We start from the raw sequence: 10,762 nt of genomic DNA on the forward strand, positions 1-10,762 counted from the left end.
TCAAATACAGGCAGACTAACTGACACTGACAGCAAAGAATCAGACTGAGGCCAGTGTTGGGCTCCAACTGGTCCAGGTGGAGCTGTATTGGTGTTGGGCAGGAAGCTGGATTTCAACACTGGTAGTATAAGTTTATGTAGAACTACAGCCTTGTAAAAGGAAAGTTTTAATGCAGTCCTGAGGAAAAAAAACAAATGCTTATTGCTTCCATAGGAAATAAGAGGGTAAGCAGCAGCCAGGTGCTGCTAATCAAATGCAGCTGATTAACTGATCATCAGCAGGTGTGAGCACCTCAATAAGTTTTGGACAGTTTTTTGCATTTGAACAAACCACAAGCTTTCTGAATGAATCCCCTCTGGAAAGATGTGGAGTGAAGATGTTTGGCCATAATGTGCAGTTCCTTTGCTGATATGATGGGCTTGGTTGCTATAGCCAGACACGGGATCCCCAATTTGGGGTCATGTGACAGGACGATAACTCCAGCACAGCAAATCTACAACAGAATGGATGAAAAGCAACAGAATCAAGGTGTTGGGGTTTATGGAGTTCAAAAATACATATGTACAATACATTATGTTGGGGGGAAAAAGGTGTTACTGATCATACTGCCAAATGCTAAAATGGTAGTAATGAAAAGCAGACTCTTAAACAAGGCCCAACAAAAGCAATTTCACAGTTCAAAAGGTTTATTTTCACAGGAAAAAGTTTCACAGGAGTGGATGCCAGCGAGGAGGGTTCCAGGAGACTGAGCGAGACTTCACCGGGAGAGAGGACAGGCAGGTTAATCCAGGTGAGTTTGTACATGGAGATTTTAGCAAGCCCTACCTACAATTCCTGAAGGTAAAAGGTTTTTAACTGCGAGCAGCAGCTTACTTTGAGGTGCCACTGGTTTGCTCTGAAGCAGTAATGGAGGTTGGAGGAGGGTGTGTTGGCAGGTGAGCACTTCCTGAAGAAATGAACCAACTCAAAGAGGATAGGTGAATTTGCCTGAGATGAAAGTCGATTCATGGCATTTAGGAAACACTGGAAGGCAGTTAAATGTACAAACTTATAGGAACACACTGTTAAGAACAGAAACTCAGGATTGACAAATATGGGTAAAAAGATTTCTGAAGCACACCTGCATAGATGTATTTTTGACATCCTCACATATGTTCATTACTTTAAGAAAACAGTTAGTGGTTATACTGCATATCGTCTCCACACCAGCTGTAAAAAGAAACAGATTGTGCAAGTGTTCATGGTATTGTGCCCAAGCAGCCACCATAGTAATGATTCATTTTGTTTTAGCTAGCCATGATTCACATAGCATGTAAAAAGTCTATATGCATCTTCATTTTCCAGGAAAAGAAGATGCTTCCTGTCTCCACCACTACCAATACTATCCAATAAAGGCTGCATGCAATAAACCAGGACAGTTCCAAAAAGATGTGAAGTTCTTCTTTGCTACATGCTAATGTGTAGTGACAGGATCTTTTTTTTTTTTCCAAGGGGCAAAAAAACTACTTATGCATGATATTTCCCTTCTGTGTGCATGAGAGCCTCATTCATTCTTTCCCAAAGCCATTTCTGTTGTGCACAAAAAGAAAGTTGGCCTGTGTCTGTTTGTGTTTGTGTGCACGCATGCATGAGTGCAGGCATAGTAAACTGGCTTTTGTGCAATTCATTAGAAATTCTGCTGACAGAGACTTGCAGAGAAAGCAGTTGTGCGCGCGTGAAGGGAATAACAAGAGGACCACTCCTGCCCAGAGATGGCCTGCAGCTTTAAAGATATCAGCTCCCTCATATAAAGACTTATAACGTCTCTCACACACACACACACACACACAAACGCACAAACACTGACTGGACATCGATGTGTGGTTAGTATTCGGGCCCACAAACTTTTCTCATTACAGCTGGTATTTCTGATTAACACGGGCTGCAGTGAAAGAGAATAATGTGGCTGAATAATAGGCAGGAAAATGAGGTACAGTGTCATTAAGAAACAGAAAAATGTAGTTTGAGCCAGTGTTTGGGTTTTCTGGCTGTAAAAGCATTTTATTGCGAGTTGCACAGGTGCATGGTAAATTCACAGAGGAACTTCTGTAAGGTTAATGCAGACTAGTTGAAGTAAATAAAAGAAATAAAACCAACAAAAAGGTGTTTTACAATAAATTTTAAACCTAAGTGTCATGATATAATTAAATTAACAAGAATCTAGAATTTTTATCACGTCCAAGATAAATTCATTTATTTCATTTGCAGAATCAAATCTTTCTGAGTCTTTAGATGATGATGTCCTCTAGTTATTGCTGGTATTTTATTTTATTTTTTAAAGAACTGAGCTCAATATTAAATATTTAAAACTGTAATAATTTTTACATTAAAAGTCAGTCACAATATATATTGTTGCTTGCTGCATCAAACCCACTGAGAATGAGACAATTGTTTCAATCAGTCCTCATCTTTTCTCTTTTGATTCACTGCCTCTTCTCCTGTCAACCTTTGTTTCAGGTTACTTAGCCTGGCATTTAAAATAAAAGGGCTATAAACTCCCAGATAAACACAGCAAGCATCTGAACTTAAGAGCATTTGGCAGCTACAGGGACACAAGTTTGTATTGATAGACACCGGAGATAAAAGTATAGAGAGAGTGTCACAAAACAAGTGACATGGCCGTGAGAAGAAGCGAGCTGCACACACAAAATGACAGTTAATAGTTAATGAGGAATTTAAGCTAACAATGATGTGTGTGGTCGGTGTGGTTATTGCTGTGAGTGAGTGTATGAGTGCAGTGTTGTATAAGAAAACAAACCAGAGAGCAGCAAAACTCCAAAAGGGTGTCTCAAGGATTAGAATCACCCACAACTGAAATCTAAGGGCTTTCATAGAACACCAGTACACTGGGTCCAGGGTTGCCAGTGCTGGTTGTGGGCAAATCACATCTCCTTTCCCAATACCTGCAGAAGAGAGCGGCCACACAGGTAGCTGGAAAGAAAGGTGAATGTACACTCACCTGACATTTTTTAGGTACGTCTGTCTAATCAGCCAATCACATAGCTGTAACTGGGTGCAACTGAGCAATTAGACAAGGTCAGGACGACCTGCTGAAGTTCAAAGTGAACATCAGAATCGGGAAGAAAAATGATTGACGTCTGAGTGTAACTCCAGGACTACAGAGAATGCCCCGAAAAAGAGACAATATCCAGTGGGCAGTAGATCTCTGAGTAAAAATGCCTTGATGATGTCAGAGAAGAGTGGCCAGACTGCTTTCAGTTGATAGGACACCAACAGAAAATCAAATAACCCCTTGTTATTTGATTTTCCTTAAGTCCACACTTCAGCCAGCTAAGAACAGGAAATTGAGGCAACTATTTGCTCAGTCTCACCAATATTGGACAACAGAAGTTTGGAAAAATTGCCTGGTCTGATGAGTCCTGATTTCTGCTGTGACATTCAGGTGGTACGGTAAGTATCTATGTAAGCCTTTGAAAGAAAGCATGGATCCATGCTGCCTTGTATCAGTGGTTCAGGCTGCTGCTGCTGGTGTAATGGTGCGGGGGATATTTTCTTGGTACACTTTTGGGCCCCTTAGTATCAACATGGCATCATTTAAACTCCACAGCCTGCCTGAGTATTGCTGCTGACCTTCCTGTCCATGCCTTAATGACCACAGTGTACCCATCTAAATGCAGAATGATGATTAGATATCACTCTGTATTGGATAATTAGTTATTATTAATCTCTGGCTCTCCTCCACAGTGTCTTTTCCTGTCTTCCTCCCTTCACTCCCAAACCGTGAGAGGGGGAAGACAGAACCAGGCTCAGGGAGGTGGCCTCTCCCTGAGCAACAAACAGCGTTGCTCATCACAAATCTGTAGCTCTGTTTCCTAAAATCTGAGCCCCCTGGGTGGGCTCCATGTGGATCACCAAAGTTTCTAATCTACCTTTTTCATTGTTGTAGTTTGATAATCAAGTTACCGTACAATATTTAATTAAATTTTGACAATTTTAAAGAGTAAAAAAACAAAGCCACAGGGTTTAAATTAGGCGTTAGTCTTCCTTTATTGAAGGGGTTTTGACCAGGAAATGTAAAAATTAATACTTGGAAATAAGATGTTCTAGTGGCTATCTGATGTCTTAAGCACCACAAAATACTTCACCTCATGATTAAAGGTTTGAGGAGTCTTAATTTTCAGACTTCAAATTGTGACTCAGTATTTTTACCTTAAAGAATAGCTGCCATAAAGAACCGTCACCAACTCTGCACTTCTACTCAGTGGCACGGAGCATCTCACCATCATCCCATTGTTGTGGTTTTATGGCTCACAAGCTCGCTGTTGTAGTTCATTCTCTCATCAGCCTCATTTCCAGCCTCAGCGGGCAGTGAAAAAACCCTGCTAAACCGACTGCTGTTTGGCATAAGGGCTGACAGCATACAGTGTGCAGAGGTGTGAAATTGGACAGGGTTTAAACTTCTCTCTGGAACTCGCTTTTCATCCATCACACAACCTCTTTTTGTGTGTACAACTGAGGGAAACCAAAAGGCTTCTAAGAGAGATGGTCTGAATGTGTGCACCGTAATCTCCACCCTTATGATTCATCACGAGATAACAAAGGCACACAAAAGACAAAGCCAAGGCGATGCCGAGTGATTTGCACCACCCCCGAGTGAGCAGGTGTAAATGTTTCTGCCTTGAATGTGACTACATGACACTTTGTATTTGAAAAGAGACCCTCTCTCTACTCTTCTACTCCAGGATTCATTTTTTAGATTCGGCCAACTTGACCTAGACAGCTGAGAGGAGAGGACCTGTATGAATATTAAAATAAGCGCTGTAATCACTCTCCATTTACTAGCCCACAAACATATGCCATGCTTTAAACTGTGCCTGAATAGCTGCATTAATCTTTCAGTATGCACTCATCTACTGTGAGTTCATCATCCAGGGACCCTCACTCCCTCCAAGGCCATTCATTTTTCATGGAGCCCCGACGGTGATGGAGCATGTCCACGAGTGCAACTGGGAAATTACCGTGAGAATCTTCAACACTTTGTGGTACGAACGCATATTAAAAGAAAATCACATGGACCTTAATCTAACTAAATGTTGCTTTCTGCTTTTTTATTTTTTGTTGTTGCCACTCATCTCTGTTTTATATCCCAAGCTGCATGGGAACTACTTGAGTTGAGGTGCAAAACATCACTGCCATTATCCATCCGTCTCTCCTTTTGAGGGTACTGGAGCCTATTCCAGGTGTCATAGGGCCAAAGGCGGGGTACACCGTGGACAGGTTACCAGTCTAACAAACAGAGACAGACAACCATTTGCACCTATGGGCAATTTAGATTAATCAATTGACCTATCCACACAAACTGCATGTGGTTGGACAGTGGGAGTGCTCAGAGGAAACCCACACAAACACAGGGAAAACATGCAAACTTCATACAGAAAGACTTCAGTCTAATGGTGGAATTGAACTATGCAGCAACAGTGCTAACCACTGTGCCACTGTGCTGCCACTACCATTAAACCCTGTATTTCCCTTGCACATCTTTGCTGCTTGTTTAAGACTCTTAAAGCCTGTAAGCAAGTTTCCAAACCATCGGGAATATCTGCTTTATTTATTAACCCTCTCAGGCTCAAATTAAACTTTTTGTTGCTAATGCACAACCAAGTCCTACAGTGATACTTCTGAGTAGAAAAAACTCATAAAATATGTATGTGGGGTAATCAGGTTGTTAGTTTTTAACTGTTGCAAATCGGCAACGCCTGCCTCGAGAGGGTTAAATCCAGAAAGTTAATTTAATTTCAGAACAAAAGATTTATGGCTTTTCAGAAGCATTTCAAATCCTATATTTCTGATGAGGTGCTAACTCCCCAATAAATGGCTGATGAGCCTTTACAGTGTAAAAAAACACCCCAAAGCTTCAACGAGATTAATGATAAAAAAAAAAAATATCGGGACATGGATATGAAACCCATTTGTTCTCATATTCATACCCAGCTCTTTTTGCTTTTATGCTTGTCAAACTTTAGTGAGTATTTCTTTTAAAAAAAAGAAAAGTATAATGTTGTCAGAACCCTCGAAAGAAAATGACTTATGACTTGTGAAAAATACATTTATTTAAAAAGGAAAATGTGAAAGATCAGCTCATATCAGCTCATCAGTAATGTGTGTGGATCTGTGATCAGTGCAAAAAAAATAAATAAAAAATCAAAGCATAAAGTAAACCAAACGACTTGGAATGAATGCAATGGAGACCGATTGCAAAGGTCCTCAGTTGAACAATTAACCCAGGTGACAAACATCACTCTAAATAAGCCACACCTCTAATCCAGGTAGCCGCCACAACCTGTGAGTGGATACAGAAGCCCCATCACATTGATGTTAAATGATGTTAACATGTTTTCCCTTCTTTCAAGAGGTTTCTGAGAACTTTGGAGATTATTAAAAGTCACATTAAGCAGTGACAGCTGTGCAGCTATAACACATTAATTTCTACTTAATATCTCAGATTACTCTGCTCTTATGATATGCAGAGACCAGTGCTTTCAATACAGCTGCTGTGGTTGCGTTTCAGAGAGGTGTGGGCTAAAGTGTCTGAAAATAACCAACTCTGTGGGGGACATCAGAAGAGAGAAGACTCACACCTCTAGCTCACCTCTACCCAAGGCTGTATAGGACTAAAATAGCAAGTATTCTGCACATGTAGAGCATCATTTAACCTTTAATAGGTTCTTCAAAGTGTTTCGGAGGAACGCACATGCAGCCAACTCTGCGATTAGCGAACACATGGGTCTCGGCCACCCACTTGTTGGCTCTAAGCACAGCAATTTCCTGTTGATGCTCTTATTGTTTCATAGGCTGTGTAATATGACAATGATTTACATTCATACTGGGCAATTCAGCATCTCTTGTACTGAAGTTTAATTCCAGTGTGCAAACCCTGTGGCTACGATAATGAACCCAAACAGATTAACTCTATTCAATTCAGAACAATTTAATTTTAAATACGCGATTTTAAATCATATGTCTCTCGAATGAGGTCAGCACTTTAAAACTAAGAGAAACCAAACAAGTCTCCAGCGAACATGGACTCAGAATTAAAACTGTCCTTTATTTGTGGAGTTTCTTTTTAGAGACTTCTAGCTTATGTTTTGCTTTTCCCAGCGGCCTCACTAGCTGCTTAGATTCACTTACAACTGGGGTGTCAAACATAAGGCCCGAGCAGGCTGAAATTACTCAAATCTGGCCTACTGGTCAGCTTTGTAAAGGAGGACATACATTTCAGACATTTAAGTGCATTGTCATAGGTTTTATAGCTTTTTCTGTTAATAAAGACCTCCCCCATGGCCATTCATACTGTACCAAACTAATTAAGTAATTACTAATTAGTAAGTTATTGTAATTCCAGTGCTAAAACATTCATCTTTCCTATGAAATATGCCCTCCATACATTAAAAATAAAAAGACCAAAAATAAAAATAATAAAAATTAAATGTTGTCAAACAATAAAAACTTAACTTAAAGAAGAAAATGCACCCTGGAAACTAAACTGAATTAAAAACATATAGTCAAAGTGGAATAAAAGTAAAATCTAATTAGAAATTCCAAAACTACAACAACACTAATTTGTGGCAACCCATAGTTTTACAGACCTGCCAGATGTTGCCGATCCTGTCTATTGACAGAATCGATCACCTGGTTACTGTGTTGCTCTACGACGTGCTGAACCAGCAGCAGCTGACACCATCACAATCAACAAGACTCAACATGAGGAACTCTGGCTCTGTCCAGGCGGTGGGAGGGGCAGGCAGCACTGGATCTTCCAGTCTTGCTTGAGGTATCACGAACAATGGCTCTCAACCCTTCGATGAATGTAGGCGCTATAAACTAGAATACATGAACTCCACAGAAGCTCCTTTTACGCTTTTCCTTATCTTTTGTCATATACCTATATACGGCTAAAATGGTGGATGCTTGTGAAACATCACTGAAGATTCAAATAATGAGTTCAGCGTATGTAAAAGTAACCTTTGCACTCTAATTGCTCAGTTTCAGGCAGAATTTGCTACACTTGGCTCTGTATCATGTTCATGAGAAGAAATATAGTTAATATGGGGCATCACTTAAGGCCCAGGTTCAAGTCTGACCTGCTGCCCTTTGCTGTTCGTCTTCTCTGCTTTGACCTCCACTTCCCTGACTAATCTTCACTAATAAAGGCAAAAAATGTTTTTAAAAAAACATACCTAATATGGTTACTTCACTCAAAGCTCCAGGTGTGAGCACAGAAGCCCCACCCACCTGCAGTTCAAACCTTCTCTTTGCAAGAAGCAGCCAATCAGAAGAAAGCTGGCTAAAAAGAAGTAACAACAACTCCTCTAACAGAGGGGACAATGATGAGTTGGATGAAGGCCTTGAATTATATAAATAAAGATTATAAAAAAAATTGTGTCAATCATGGAATCATGCACAGCTACTCCAGTAGAATTCAGGTATAAACATGGCGCTGGAAAATATTAATAAAGGTTGCCTTTATAAATAATAAAACATTTCATTTCCCCTATGGGGCATCCTGTTGACGTTATTAGCATCCTTAATAAAGCAGTCTGCAACACTCTGATGGCACAGATGTAATCTGAGGCCTCGAATCCAGTTTGAGTAACTGATCCAGCATTTCAAAGGTTAATGAACACCAAAGGGCTGCACAGCAGCTCCTGCTTCTTAATATTTTTTTTAATCATTCCAGCAATCATTTCATCGTTCCTCTCCCTGCCTTTGAGTTGAACAGCAGACATATGGTGATTACGTTGCAAAATAATGTACCAGCCTGGCAATGATATTGTATCAAAGGCTGAGTGACTTTTAAAGCTGTGTTCACACCAATTTGAGAACAGTGCGAAAAAGTGAAGCCCTCTCATTCATTTGAATGACAACAGTCTAGCAACACAGGGAGGGTGTGAAGTTTATTGCCTGTTAAACCTCACAAATAGACAGCATAATGTTTACTGTGCATAAATTACCACTTTTCACACTACGAACTCAAACCCTCAAGCTGAGATACAAGGCTGCAGATTATCAGCATTACGAAACAAAAGAAAAATGGGACTACGCTCATCATGAAATAAAACAGAAGCCCACTGTTTGCATGAGAAAGCAGTATTAGTGGCATACGGCATATTCTCACAATGCTTTAAAGTCTCAGTAGGTCGAGGTGTCCTCGTTGTAGAAGCGTCTCCTCACTTCTCCTTCACCCACACTTCTATATTTGGAGTTTGTGTCACAATGCCTGCAGTAATCTTCCAGTCAGGGAGTTGAGCTTATCTCGGTCGTGATTTCAATTAGAGGCTTTTTTTGTAAACTGTTTCTACAGTCATGTGAAAAAAATAAAAATATATTTGAACTAATAAACACCTGAATTTCTTTGAAACAGTAGTAGAAGGTGTCAAAAATCAACAAAATGTTAGGTTTTTTTAGTCATAATGTAAAAGAGTTATTACATAGATAAGAGTGAACAAAAAAGCCTGACGTTTATCACAAATTCAAATGCAGAAAGTCTGAATCAAAGGTTCAAGAGTCTGCTAAACGTTTTTTATCAACAACCTCCAGAGAAAATGAGCTGTGGGTGTCTTCGTGGATAAATCATTCTACCAAGTGAGGTATATTTCAAATGATTGTCTAATAGCACGTAAACGGCAAGAAGAATCTACCAGAAGTGATGAGCAATCCTAAATGTCTTCATAGGTTGGGCAGGTATCTCAATCAGAAAGACTGTGCACAGATTTTATTGTCGTGGGAGGCGAGCCATTAAGAAGCCCATTATGAGAGCTGGACAAAACCTGAACTGGAAAAGTGTCAGTCTCTGATTGAACTACAAATTCTGCTTGAGCATAATGAGATTATATCTGTATCAAATTAAAGCTGAACCAGAAAGTGAACTTTCATCAGGATAATTATGATCCTAATTGCACTAAAAAAAATCCACAAAGAAATACACTCGGTAGTCACTTTTATGGTGAAAAACTTGCAAAGAAAACTTACAAAAATTGTATTACTTACGCCTTGCTAGGACCAGTCAGACTCCCTTCTACCTTTACTTTTCATGCCACAGATTTAAACAAAAAAAAACAGTTCAGTGGAATTTTGGTCCATCGCCACCAAAACCTGCAATCCATATTTAGAGGGCTAACTGTATCTGGCTGTTCTAGGCTGATATAAAACTTCAGCAGTGTGAAGATCATGTATTTGCCCCCAGAACCCACACACTGAAGCAGATATTGATTTCCAAAGTGTTTACTTAGCAGAGTTACACCTGCGACAGCTTGATTTAATGAAGAGTTAAACTGATTTTCAGCTGTAGATCTGTGATAAATGCACAGAGATGTTCTCCGAGCACAAATCCCATAAAGTCTCATGGTAACAAGTGTAGGTGTGGAGCTTTCTAGCAACTTTAGAAGCAAATGAAATCCTCACAGCATGCACAGACCTACAAATGAATGCAATTTCTGTTATTATAAAGAAGCTTAAAATCTTCATAGCATGTAGGTTTGCAGCATTTGACTGACCACACCCTCAGGAATGCCACTGATAGCTAATTTTCCTCCTTATTTAGTCACCAGGATGATTAGTGTTTATTAGTTTGCTGATTGGAATGAAGCGCACGCACCGGGGTCATGTTAATACATAAATTACATCTCAGGGTGAAGAGGGGGGGGAACAAACAACCCTGCCAGCTGACTGGTATAGGAGACCTTTAATGCAGCTGCAGCTCTTC

At 40.0% G+C, this 10,762-nt stretch overlaps 1 long non-coding RNA gene across 1 annotated transcript; it reads left to right on the forward strand.

The window, feature by feature from the left end:
- Nucleotides 1–301: 301 nt before the first annotated feature.
- Nucleotides 302–1,710, forward strand: LOC145431318 (uncharacterized). The gene is made up of 3 exons (XR_013911615.1): nt 302–528; nt 699–790; nt 1,345–1,710. It is a non-coding gene; the product is annotated as an uncharacterized LOC145431318 (long non-coding RNA).
- Nucleotides 1,711–10,762: the final 9,052 nt, after the last annotated feature.

The sequence above is a fragment of the Astatotilapia calliptera genome, chromosome 10 (genome assembly GCF_964374335.1).
Source record: "Astatotilapia calliptera chromosome 10, fAstCal68.1, whole genome shotgun sequence".
NCBI lineage: Eukaryota > Metazoa > Chordata > Actinopteri > Cichliformes > Cichlidae > Astatotilapia > Astatotilapia calliptera.